The following is a 14573-nucleotide window of genomic DNA, read 5'->3' as shown; positions in this document are numbered from 1 at the left end:
GTGCTACATAGTCAGACCCGCACACTTAGTGCCGCATGGTCAATTCGCACACTTAGTGCATCATATTCATTTCGCACACTTAGTGCAACATAGCCGAATCGCACACTTAGTGCTGTACAATTTAATCCCGCGCACTTAGCGCCAATCTCATGGTCGTAAATGGTTATCCCGCACGTTTAGTGCCGAGATCAACAACTCAGTACATCTTACCTCTTTTCTTTCATTCAAGAATTTCATCATCACATACGTACATGCATATATATATATGTATATTTATTCATTCCATTCAGCATCAATACATACACATTATGACCATTTGAAATAATACCAACTACATGCTTAATGACTTACCTCGTGTTGGGTAAGACGGTTCCAACTCGGCTACTCGATAACCTTTTCTTTGCCTTTGCTCGATTCACCTCCTTTAGCTCCTTGAGCTAAATCAATAATTTAACTAGTTTAACCACCTTGCTAAATATTTACAATCCAATCTCACATGTATATGTATGTTAGTATATTCGGCTAATAATCTCATGCAACTACCAAAGCCGAATCAACTAAATGTACTTATGTATATACACATATATCATCATCGAAATCACCTAAGCTTAGACATCAATTTTTAATTTCAAGCAAGTTGCCGAATGCAACCTTACTAAATTCTCATGGATTCAATATACCATTACCATGAAATCAACAACCAACTTCATAGACAATTTAAGAAAATCACATTGCAAATCTCAAATTCAAACAAAAACCATGGCCGAAATGCACATATAACCACATAACAAAAATATCGAACCTTTGGTTGCCTAACTAGCTTAACATCCATCAAATTTTAAATCAAGAAACTCACCTCATCTATAATCAACCCTCAATACCCTAAAGCATCAAAACGACATCAAAGAAATTCAACCATCCATGGCCGAATGTCCTTGACCTCTAATCACCTAGATTTTTTTATTCTTTAAGCCTCATCCAACTCATATTTTTCATTGACAACGTCCTTAACTTCAATTTATTCACCTCTTTAATCATGCTACATTCGACCATTATTTAACAATAATTCATGCATCCTTTTTATTAAACACTCAAAATCAACCATCTTCATACCTCATCACCAAAGACATCAAAATACCAACCAAGAATGTAACATTCATGGCCGAATATCATCTCCATCAATTAACAAAATTTGAACCATGGCTAGGTAGATTTTCACTTACAACTTAAAATATACATGAATCTCAAAGAATAATATCAAACATACCTTAGTCTAGCAAACCACCATAGCCGATTTTCTCAAGCCTTTTTCCCCTTCCTTTCTTTCCTCTATTCGGCCAAGGATGTTCAAGAATGAACTCTCTTTTTTTTTCTTTCTTTAATTCACGGCAACAAGGGGGGGTGAGACCATGTTATCTTTTTTTTTTTCCATCACCCTTCCTTTCATTATTTAATCACCATGCTTATTATTTTATTTTTCTTAACATGCATCACTAGCATAACATGTTGGAGACATGTTTCCACCCATAGCATGGCCGGCCACTATGCTTTAGTTTGGCTAATTTGACATGCAAGGACAACACTTTCCCACTTTAATACTATTTGGTCATTACTTATTTACCTATCATAATTTTCCAAGTCTTTCAACTAGATCCTTCGAGCAAAATTCACATTCATAATATAAAATTAAAACATCAAATTTTTGTACAGGTACTATCACACATATATGATATGCAACTAAAATTTTAGCTAAATTTTATGTCTCGGTTTTGTGGTCCCGAAACCACATTCCGACTAGGGTCGAATTAGGGCTGTCACAACTCTCCCCCACTTAAGAAATTTTCGTCCCCGAAAATCTTACCGGTAAATAGGTTTGGGTATCGTTCTTTCATCGAGCTCTCAGTTTCCCAAGTAGCTTCCTCAAACCCATGTTTGAGCCATAACACCTTCACTAACGGAACCCTTTTGTTTCGCAACTCCTTCACCTCACGAGCTAGGATACGTATCGGTTCTTCTTCATAACTCATATCGGCTTGAATTTCAACCTCTGATGGGCTAATTATATGCGACGGATCAGATCGATAGCGTCGAAGCATCGAAACATGAAAGACATCGTGAATCTTTTCAAGCTCAGGGGGCAAAATCAATCTATACGCAACTGGCCCCACTCGTTCGAAAATTTCGTACGGCCCAATAAATCTCAGGCTCAACTTGCCCTTACGGCCAAACCTAAGTACCTTTTTCCAAGGCGAAACTTTAAGGAACACTTTATCTCCCACCTGATATTCAATGTCCTTCCGTTTCAGATCCGCATACGATTTCTGACGATCTGTGGCTGCCTTCAAACTTTCACGGATTACTTTTACTTTCTGCTCGGCATCTTTAATCAAATCAACTCCGAAAATTTTACTTTCACCGAGCTCGGTCCAAAACAATGGTGTACGGCATTTACGACCGTACAAAGCCTCGTAAGGTGCCATCTTAATACTTGATTGAAAACTATTGTTGTAAGCGAATTCAATCAAAGGTACATACCGTTCCCATGAACCACTAAACTCAAGGATGCAGCATCTCAGCATATCCTCGAGTATCTGAATTATCCGCTCGGATTGACCATCGGTTTGGGGATGAAAAGCGATGCTAAAATGCAGCTTGGTACCCAAAGCTTCTTGCAATTTCTTCCAAAATCGCGAGGTGAATCTCGGATCTCTATCCGACACGATAGAAATAGGTACTCCATGTAATCTCACAATCTGAGTAACATACAATTCGGCTAGTTTATCCAATGAAAAATCCGTACGTACGGGGATAAAGTGAGCCGACTTAGTCAGCCTATCAACAACAACCCAAATCGCATCCTTCTTACTTGCGGACAATGGCAGTCCGGACACAAAGTCCATTGTGACTCGGTCCCATTTCCACTCGGGTATCATGATCGGCTGAAGTAATCCTGAAGGCACTTGATGTTCCGCTTTCACTTGTTGACATATTAAACATCTCGAAACAAAGTCAGAGATGTCTCGCTTCATACCATGCCACCAAAACCGACGTTTCAAGTCGTTGTACATTTTCGTGCTCCCCGGGTGAATTGACATTCGGCTACAATGGGCTTCGTTCAGTATCATCGGAATGAGTTCCGAATTCCTTGGAACGCACAAACGACTTCTAAACCTCAAACAACCATCATCATCAATCTGAAACTCCGATTCCTTGTTCGGAACACACTCAGCTCGTTTTGCAACCAATTCATCATCAACTTTCTGAGCTTCACGAATTTGATGAGTCAATAATGGTTTGGCTTTTAATTCAGCTACCAACACATTGTCAGGTAGAACAGACAAGTGTACATTCATCGCTCGCAAAGCAAACAGTGATTTCTGGCTTAAGGCATCCGCAACCACATTAGCCTTTCCCGGGTGGTAATCAATGACAAGCTCGTAATCTTTCAACAACTCAAGCCAACGTCTTTGTCGCAGATTCAAGTCTCGTTGAGTCATCAAATATTTGAGACTTTTGTGATCCGAAAACACATGGCACTTCTCGCCAAACAAATAATGTCGCCATATTTTTAATGCAAACACAATGGCGGCTAGTTCGAGATCATGGGTCGGATAATTTCTCTCGTGTGGCTTCAATTGTCTTGACGCATAGGCCACAACTCGACCTTCTTGCATCAATACGCAACCCAACCCAAGTAGGGATGCGTCACTATAAACAACAAACTCTTTACCCGATTCGGGTTGCACCAAAATTGGAGCTTCAGTCAGATGAGTTTTCAGTTGATCGAAGCTTTTCTGACATTTCTCCGTCCATTCGAACTTAACATCCTTCTGAAGTAGCTTCGTCATTGGTGTGGCTATCATCGAGAAACCTTTGACAAATCGTCGGTAATAACCGGCGAGCCCTAGAAAGCTCCGGACTTCGGTAACATTTCTCGGAGGCTTCCAGTTAAGTATGGCTGAAATTTTGCTCGGGTCAACCCGAATACCCGATGCGGATACCACATGACCCAAGAAGCTAACCTCTCTTAGCCAGAACTCACACTTACTGGACTTAGCATATAACTGCTTATCCCGCAAAATTTGCAACACTAGCCTCAGATGCTCAGCATGTTCGGCCTCATCTCTTGAATAGACCAAGATGTCATCAATAAACACAACTACGAACCGATCCAAATACGGTCTAAAAATCCGATTCATCAAATCCATAAACACCGCAGGGGCATTAGTGAGCCCAAACGGCATCACTAAGAACTCGTTGTGACCGTACCTCGTTCTGAAAACAGTTTTGGGTACGTCCGAATCTCGAATCCGCAACTGATAATAACCCGATCTCAAATCTATCTTTGAAAACACCGATGCCCCCTTTAATTGATCGAACAGATCATCAATACGCGGCAACGGATACTTATTCTTTATCGTCACTTTATTCAGTTGACGATAATCAATGCACAACCTCATGGTTCCGTCCTTCTTTTTCACGAACAATACTGGTGCACCCCAAGGTGAGAAACTCGGTCGAGCGAAACCTCTATCCGTCAATTCTTGCAACTGAGCTTTCAACTCTTTTAACTCGGTTAGTGCCATGCGATACGGAGCGATCGAAATAGGCGTAGTTCCAGGTACAAGCTCAATACCAAACTCTACCTCCGGAACAGGTGGCAAACCCGGTAACTCTTCAGGAAAAACATCCGGGTATTCACAGACCACCGGCACCAATTCGGGTTTCTTTTCTAACTCCTTGTCATCAAGTACATACGCGAGGTATGCTTCGCACCCTTTCCTTACATATTTCTGGGCCAACATTACTGATATTACAGCTGGTAACCCCCTTAAGTCCGCAGACTCAACTCGGATTATTTCGTTATTTGCACACCTCAAATCGATAGTCTTGCTTTTGCAATTCACAACCGCATCATGCGCGGTTAACCAATCCAAACCAAGAATAACATCAAACTCGTCGAACGGCAAAAGCATCAAATCGGCCGGAAAACAGAATTCTCGGATTATTAGAGGGCATCTCTTACACACTTTATCAACAAGTACGCATTGGCCCAAAGGGTTTGATACTCGAATTACGAGCTCAGTAGACTCAACAGGTAGAGTCTTACTGGTTGCTAAGGTTTCGCATACATATGAATGAGTAGAACCAGGGTCAATCAATGCAATCACATTAGTATCAAAGAGAGTGAAGGTACCAGTGATGACGTCGGGGGAGAATGCCTCCTCTCGTGCGCGAATGGCATATGCTCTAGCAGGAGCACGGTTCTCGGCGCGGTCGGCCGTATCAGAAGCCCCCCTCTGACTACCACCCCTGCCTCCAAAAATTCTCGGTGGTCTACCTCTAGACGTCACTCCACTAGGTCTTGCACCTTGAATCTTATTCTTCTCATCCAGCTCCGTGCAATCTCTAATGAGATGGTCCTTCGAACCGCACCCGTAACAGGCCCTGCTAGTAGACTTGCCCCAACATTCACCTAGGTGTCGTCTTCCACATTGGGGACATTCAGGTTTCTCGTGACGATTATTGCCCACACTAGCTACCGAAGTAGCTCGGGAGCCCATCGATGGTCTTGCCCTGATGGAAATTCCCGCAGTCGCCCTCGACTTATTAATGTCCTCCCTGAACTTCTTTACAGCTGAGAACGGAGCTTTACCCGTCGATCTTTTACGATAATCTCTAGCTTCAAATTCAGCCTTCCTCTTCTCCTTTCCAAGTTCCTCCGCCTTGCAGGCTCGTTCGACTAGTGTTACGAATTCCTTCATTTCCAAAATACCCATTAGTAGCTTTAAATCTTCATTCAATCCTTCCTCGAATCTTTTGCACATAGCAACCTCATCAGCTACACACTCCCGGGCATACCTACTAAGTCTTACGAATTCATGTTCGTATTCAGATACAGTCATACGGCCTTGCTTGAGTTCCAAGAACTCTTTACGCTTCTGGTCAATGAACCGTTGGCTAATAAATTTCTTCCGGAATTCCGTTTGAAAGAAGTCCCAAGTTACTCGCTCGTTCGGGACTATGGAAATCAAGGTCCTCCACCAATAGTAGGCTGAGTCTCGCAACAAAGATACAGCACATTTTAGACATTCATCGGGTGTGCATGACAATTCATCAAACACCCGAATGGTGTTATCAAGCCAGAACTCGGCCCTTTCGGCATCATCAGTTACTATGGCCTTGAACTCCTCGGCCCCACGCTTCCTAATCAAGTCTACAGGTGGCTTACTCAGCCTCACAGGATCAGCGACTGATGGCCTTACAGGCTCTTGGGGTGGATTATTCAAATTTGGGAATTGTTGGACAGCCGGGTTGGCTCGGGCATATTGCGCGACCCACTCATTCATCATGGTAAAGAAGGCTTGTTTAGCCCCCTCACCTTGATTATTCGCAGATGACTGAGGTTCAACAGGCGGCGTCCCTTGTGCAGGAGCAGCCGCTACGCTCTCAACGTCATCCGCTAGGGTTCTTTCTTCACCGGGATCCATTTACAAAACTTGACAAAAACATTTCAACCGTCAGAAGTCATCACCCTTTTAAATATTAACATATGGCATGTATAGCTAGACTCATACGTGCTATGGTAGTCCTAGAACCGACTAAACCATAGCTCTGATACCAATAAAATGTAACACCCCGAACCCGAAACCGACACCGGAGTCGAACACGAGGTGTTAACTGGCTTTAACCCCTTACAAAATTTATTTTCCAGACACTGCCCAATCTGTGTACTAGTCGGTTTAAAAATCATATCTTGAGTTTCGTAACTCGAAAATCAGTTTCGTAATTTTTCCCAGAAACTAGACTCATGTGCCCATCTATGTATTTTTTTCTAGAATTTTTGGTTGGGCCAATTAGTACAGTTTATTAGTCAAAGTCTCCCAAGTTGCAGGGGTCGACTACACTGACCTTTGCTCATTACGACTTGGATATCTCCCTGTACGGGGCTTCAATACTGATGCCATTTGTTTCTATGAAAACTAGACTCAGAGAGGAATCTGTACATATATGGTACGACCCCTAATTATCTCTGGTTAATTTATAATGAATTTCCAAAGTCGGAGCAGGGAATCCAGAAACCGTTCTGGCCCTGTCCCACAAAAATCTAATTATCTCTTAATATACTGCCCATATGATCTTTTCGTTACTACCTCATGAAAGCAGACTCATCGAGCTTCGATTACATAATTTATTCATCAATTAATTCCACTCCTACTAATTTTAGTGATTTTTCAATCTCATGACACTGCTGCTGCCAGCATCTGTTACGAAAGTAACTAGGTCCATTTCATGCCTACCCTTGATCCAACTCAATCGAACATTCGTGCCATTTTCGCATGGCTTAAAGTTTACATGCCATAATTCAAACACAACATACTAGCTTATACATGCCAAAATGGTCTTCTAAGCACACTAAGAAGAGAATACCAAAACTTGCTATCCGGTGTGATGACTTCGATGACGGCCCGACCCCACAGAAATAGATGAGTCCAAGCAACCTATAATGGGTGACAAGGAAACACCGGGTGAGTTTATAACTCAGTAAGTCATAAGCAATGCACTACTATACATCAATAACATTATCACAAGAGGAACAAAATGGAATGAGACAATTTACTCCATCCATACCGAACCATGCCATAGTTCCTCCAATCTATCGATTCAATTTCATATCAATTCATGCATTCACAATCCATATACTCATCAATAGGACATTGAAGCATTTTCATAAATCAATTTATTTTCGTTACAATCAAACAACAAAACGGCCTTTCACCCATCATACGATAAATTTTTATGTACATGACTTCAAGTATAGTTATCACATAGGTTCAACTTACCGAGCTCAACACCAAGTATAAGCATAGCACATATTAGCCATGTACTCAAGACACTTACCCGATCCGCTGTCCGCGATCGACTCAATAGTGTCGCACACATAGTGTCCATAATGATTCACGAATGTATATTGAGCCCGCACACTCAGTGCTATATAATCAACTCGCACACTTAGTGCCACGTAATCAAATCGCACACTTAGTGCTACATAGTCAGACCCGCACACTTAGTGCCGCATGGTCAATTCGCACACTTAGTGCATCATATTCATTTCGCACACTTAGTGCAACATAGCCGAATCGCACACTTAGTGCTGTACAATTTAATCCCGCGCACTTAGCGCCAATCTCATGGTCGTAAATGGTTATCCCGCACGTTTAGTACCGAGATCAACAACTCAGTACATCTTACCTCTTTTCTTTCATTCAACAATTTCATCATCACATACGTACATGCATATCTATATATGTATATTTATTCATTCCATTCAGCATCAATACATACACATTATGACCATTTGAAATAATACCAACTACATGCTTAATGACTTACCTCGTGTTGGGTAAGACGGTTCCAACTCGGCTACTCGATAACCTTTTCTTTGCCTTTGCTCGATTCACCTCCTTTAGCTCCTTGAGCTAAATCAATAATTTAACTAGTTTAACCACCTTGCTAAATATTTACAATCCAATCTCACATGTATATGTATGTTAGTATATTCGGCTAATAATCTCATGCAACTACCAAAGCCGAATCAACTAAATGTACTTATGTATATACACATATATCATCATCGAAATCACCTAAGCTTAGACATCAATTTTTAATTTCAAGCAAGTTGCCGAATGCAACCTTACTAAATTCTCATGGATTCAATATACCATTACCATGAAATCAACAACCAACTTCATAGACAATTTAAGAAAATCACATTGCAAATCTCAAATTCAAACAAAAACCATGGCCGAAATGCACATATAACCACATAACAAAAATATTGAACCTTTGGTTGCCTAACTAGCTTAACATCCATCAAATTTTAAATCAAGAAACTCACCTCATCTATAATCAACCCTCAATACCCTAAAGCATCAAAACGACATCAAAGAAATTCAACCATCCATGGCCGAATGTCCTTGACCTTTAATCACCTAGATTTTTTTATTCTTTAAGCCTCATCCAACTCATATTTTTCATTGACAACCTCCTTAACTTCAATTTATTCACCTCTTTAATCATGCTACATTCGACCATTATTTAACAATAATTCATGCATCCTTTTTATTAAACACTCAAAATCAACCATCTTCATACCTCATCACCAAAGACATCAAAATACCAACCAAGAATGTAACATTCATGGCCGAATATCATCTCCATCAATTAACAAAATTTGAACCATGGCTAGGTAGATTTTCACTTACAACTTAAAATATACATGAATCTCAAAGAATAATATCAAACATACCTTAGTCTAGCAAACCACCATAGCCGATTTTCTCAAGCCTTTTTCCCCTTCCTTTCTTTCCTCTATTCGGCCAAGGATGTTCAAGAATGAACTCTCTTTTTTTTTTTTCTTTCTTCAATTCACGGCAACAAGGGGGGTGAGACCATGTTATCTTTTTTTTTCCATCACCCTTCCTTTCATTATTTAATCACCATGCTTATTATTTTATTTTTCTTAACATGCATCACTAGCATAACATGTTGGAGACATGTTTCCACCCATAGCATGGCCGGCCACTATGCTTTAGTTTGGCTAATTTGACATGCAAGGACAACACTTTCCCACTTTAATACTATTTGGTCATTACTTATTTACCTATCATAATTTTCCAAGTCTTTCAACTAGATCCTTCGAGCAAAATTCACATTCATAATATAAAATTAAAACATCAAATTTTTGTACAGGTACTATCACACATATATGATATGCAACTAAAATTTTAGCTAAATTTTATGTCTCGGTTTTGTGGTCCCGAAACCACATTCCGACTAGGGTCGAATTAGGGCTGTCACAAAAAATATGTATAATTTACGGTTTATCAAATACCCCCACACTTAAACATTTACTTGTCCTCAAGCAAAATTCTCAACTCATAATCAAAATAAATTCTTCTAAACTTTATAATTTTTATAGATAGTATCTCAAAATAATCCATAGGTAATCCTGCATTGGGAGTTCAACTAAAATAACATAAAAGTTTCAAACATTCCAAGTTGAGTATTTAATCATGCAAACATAGGTGTCTCTTCGCATTTAAGTAATTACCTTTGATTCAGAATATCACAGAGTTTCACATCCTCACTAAAGATTCACTCAAATCACTCAAGGTGTTTACGGACAATAAATGAAGCACTCAATAGTCAATAATGAAAAGTCATTACCATAGGCTTGCATGAAAATCAAATCTCCACCACTATAAATTAAGATGATACGTCGATCAAAAGGTCTTTAGAGGGTTGAAGTGTGGCTTGGTTAGGGGTGTGGTCACAAGCTGAAAGTAATGGTTAGAATCAAGATTGAATTGAAAATTTTGCCTAACTAGAAAAAGAGTTAACCTTCACTTGCATACAATAGAGCTTCTTCTCAGAATATGGAATTACTAATATGTATACATAGTTTTTTTTTTAAGAACAAGTTAAATAAAAAAGAAAAACATAGCTAAGCAACTTTTCCAACTCAGATCTCGACAAAAATAGGGATCAAATTAACTTGGAGGATTTCAACAATAATGGGTTAATGGTTAATATTAAGGGTAATACAAGGAATGGCTTGTTAGCCTCAAGGGGTTTACTAGGGATTAATCGTGGAGGTAGGCTTTTCATGGCATGAGTGGGTTAATCCTAAGTGCCTTAATCATTTTGATATATCAAATCAAATGGTGTGGTCTCGACATGCATAATCAAGCAAGTTCTAGAATAACAGTTCAATACTGACGCACTTAAAGCAATAATAAAAGTGAACATGAAAGGATGAATAGATGCTCAAAAGGTTCAAAAATCTCACAAAAATTATGGCTTTTTGATGTTTAGACTCGTGAATTCCAATTCAAAGTAATACCTAGACTTGGGGAAACAGCCTAAGATTTTGGATTATTAAAAATCAACTCATCATGCGTGATTCTCTATTGTCTTAAAGTTTAAACAATCGATGCATAAATGCCTATGTTTTAATTCAAGATATATCAATCAAAATCATAAATCAATTAAACTTTATCCTAAATATGATATGAGAGTTTTTCAAGAGAACAAGATGACTATTCAGGGATTTGTCTGATAATGAAATAAATACCCCCCACACTTAAGATGTACATTGCCCTCAATGTACAAAAATAGATGTTAGGGTATAAAAATAAGATAGGGAGAGAAGTGAAACTTTCTGTATTAAGAACGAATGATATCTTGGAGATAGGGTATAAAAATAAGATAGGGTATAAAAATAAGATTGGCGAGGTCGAGTATTGGAGATACTTTGGATGGTAAGCTGGATTCTAAAGGTAAGACGTTGTTTTTTTTTTTGAAAAGGAAAACAAATGAATCTTTAAAATGTAATAAAGGAAAATAAAGAAGATAATTATTCCAATTTTTCAAGTGGCACGGTCGGAGCACATGCCCGTGTGTTAGGATACCACGCCCGTGTATTGTTGTCCACGGCTTAACGGCATAGGCGTGTCGCATGCCCTTGTTGTTTTATTCTCACGCCTGTGTTCAGCTATCAAGTTCGCCCACGGCCATGTCGCACGACCGTGGGGATTTATCACATCCCGTGTTTTGGGGAAATCATGCCCTACTTCCACACGGTCATATCATACGGCCGTGTCTCTTCCCCTGTTTGGCCACGGCTTTAGGCATGCCCGTGTGCCTGACCGTGTGTGCTGAAAAACTTTTTAATTCAAAGATTAAGTTAATTGATTCGAAGTGTGAGAAAATAAAAATAAAGAAATCAAAATATGTTAGTGCCCGGGTTGCCTCCTGAAAGCGCTTATTTATAGTCTAAGCTCAACTTACCTCTCTGTTGTATGGTCAGGGTGGTTCAAGGAGTTCATACTCCTCATTCCTGTTGTCAATTTTAAAATAAGGTTTTAAACGGCTGTTGTTCACCTTAAAAGTGTCGAACTTGGGATGACTCACCTCCACTGTACCGAATGGAAAAATACTAAGTACCGTAAGAGGGATTTCCTCATTTGGTGTGGTAGTGACAATGTGAGGATCAACAGCATCTAGTAAGATTGTATCGCCAACCTGAAGTTGATTAGGAGAGGTATCATGCTTGTTTTTGCATATTTTCAGTTTATCATGTGTTCTCGGTTTGTGTTCTCACCATTCGTCTAGCTCTTTTATCCGTAGTCTTCGTTCTTCATGGACGTCTTTGTTCTCTTCATGATAGTAGCGCACTGTCTCCGTTGTCTTTGTTCGAGGAAGTTCCTGCAAGGACGATTGGATATTAGTTTTATCATCGACAGGTTTTATAGCATTAGCTTGAGTCTTAGAGGTTTTGACTGAGTCGCGTGCTTGGAGTGTTACTACGTCGTCACCTACACGAAGTGTTAGCTCTCCTGTGCCTACATTAATAATGGTTCTGGCAGTTGCTAAAAATGGTCATCCTAAAATTAGAGTTACCTCGTTATCCTTATCCATATCTAAGACAACGAAGTCTATTGGGTAAATAAATTTATCAATGTTAACGAGAACGTCTTCAATAATACCCTTAGGAAATCTAACTGTTTTGTCAGCCAATTGTATGCTCATCCTAGTCTGTTTGGGTTTACCGAGACCTAGTCGTTTAAACATTTTATATGGCATAACATTTATACTTGCCCCTAGATCAGCTAAAGCATTATTCACAGATAGACTACCAATTAAGCAAGGAATTGTAAAACTCCCTGGATCTTTCAATTTGTTAGGTAGCTCATTCTTTAGAATAGCTGAGTAGACTTCATTGAGTTCCACATGTGATGTAGCATCTAATTTCCTTTTATTGCTCAGAAGTTCTTTTACGAATTTTGCTGAGTTGGGTATCTGCGAAAGAACTTCAATAAAGGGTAAGTTAATATGTAATTTCTTTAAGAGTTTGACAAACTTACCGAATTGTTCTTCTGTTCTGTCTTTCGTCATCGCTTTAGGATATGGCACACGAGGTTCGTGATTTGTACTTACCTGTTTGGGATTATTATTGTTTACCTCTTCTCGTCCTTTGTTCGTCGCGTTGTCTTGCTGTATTTCTGGCTCAGATGTAATGAATCTTTCCTTATCTTGAGTGCTAATTGCGTTGAGGTGTTCCCTCGGATTAGGTTCAGTTTTACTTGGTAGGCTATCTTGTGGTCGTTCGGAGATTGGTTTGGACAGTTGGCTTATCTGAGTTTCTAGTCCTTGGATCAATGCTTGTTATTCTTAAGTACTGTCTCGATATTTTGGAAACGGGTTTCTGACACCGAGATGAATTTAGAAAGCATCTCTTCAAGGTTTGGTTTTTTCTTCTGTTGATAAGGTGGTTGTTGAAAACCCTGAGAATGTTGTGGCTTTGGATTTCCTTGACCTCCCCAGGAAAAATTTGGGTGGTTCCTCCAACCTGCATTATAAGTATCACTGTATGGGTTATTTTGAGATCTAAAGTTATTATTACCCATATAGTTGACTTGTTTCTCTTCGGTTGTGGGATTGAAGGGTTGATATTCTATATGCACACCTCCTCCACTTGAGTCACACCTCATTACTAGATGTACCTGCGTAGAACCAAGAAAACTATCAATCTTTTTATTAAGAAGTTCTACCTGATTAGAGAGCATGGTGACTTGATCGATGTTATAGACGCCGGCTGTTTTCGTTGGCTTTGTCCTCATAACTTGCCACTGATAGTTATTTAGTGACATCTCCTCTATGAATTCATAGGTATCTTCTGGTGTTTTATTGTTGATGGTTTCGCCAGCAACTGCGTCGACCATTTGCCTAGTCGAGGGATTCAGACCATTGTGGAATGTTTGTACTTGAAGCCAAAGTAGTAACCCATGGTGAGGGCACCTTCTCAGTAAGTCCTTGTATCTATCCCATGCATCTTAAAGTGTTTCTAAATCCATCTGCACAAAAGAAGAGATATCATTACGCAATTTAGCCGTTTTAGCTGGCGGCAAAATTTTAGTAAAAACTTCTCAGTCATTTGTTCCCAAGTAGTGATAGACCCTCGTGGTAACGAGTTCAACCACTGTTTAGCTTTGTTTCTCATTGAAAAGGGAAATAACCGAAGACGAATGGCATCATTAGAAACGCCATTGATTTTGAATGTATCGCAAAATTTAAGAAAATTTGCCAACTGCGTGTTGGGATCCTCATCCTGCAAACCATCAAACTGAACAAACTACTGTATCATCTGAATTGTGTTAGGTTTTAGTTTGAAATTATTCGCAGCAATAGCATGTTTGACTATACTAGACTTAGTTCCTATTAAAGAAGGTTTAGCATAGTCATACATAGTACATGGAGCAGGATTTTGATTAGCTACAATTCCAGGAGGTAGCTGATCGCCTGGGCTTTCAGCCATCTCGTCGGTTGGAGTTTGAGTATCGTTTTCTCGCTCGTTCTCCGTGTAGCATAAACTATGCGTTATATCTCTTTGATTTTTATGAATTGTATGATTGATTTCTTCATCAAAGAGTAATGGTCCTGACGGGTTTCTCCTAGACATAAATTATAAAAACCTATCAAGAGAGAGAAAAAAGTAAATTAATAAACAA

The 14573-nt window shown here is 39.5% G+C and overlaps 1 non-coding gene across 1 annotated transcript; it reads left to right on the top strand.

The window, feature by feature from the left end:
* The first annotated feature begins 13845 nt into the window (after nucleotides 1–13845).
* Nucleotides 13846–13952, top strand: LOC121208212 (small nucleolar RNA R71). The gene has a single exon (XR_005903169.1). It is a non-coding gene; the product is annotated as a small nucleolar RNA R71 (small nucleolar RNA).
* The last annotated feature ends 621 nt before the right edge of the window (nucleotides 13953–14573 follow it).

The sequence above is a fragment of the Gossypium hirsutum genome, chromosome A01, assembly GCF_007990345.1.
Source record: "Gossypium hirsutum isolate 1008001.06 chromosome A01, Gossypium_hirsutum_v2.1, whole genome shotgun sequence".
NCBI lineage: Eukaryota > Viridiplantae > Streptophyta > Magnoliopsida > Malvales > Malvaceae > Gossypium > Gossypium hirsutum.
This window is presented reverse-complemented; position numbering and strand designations above follow the sequence as displayed.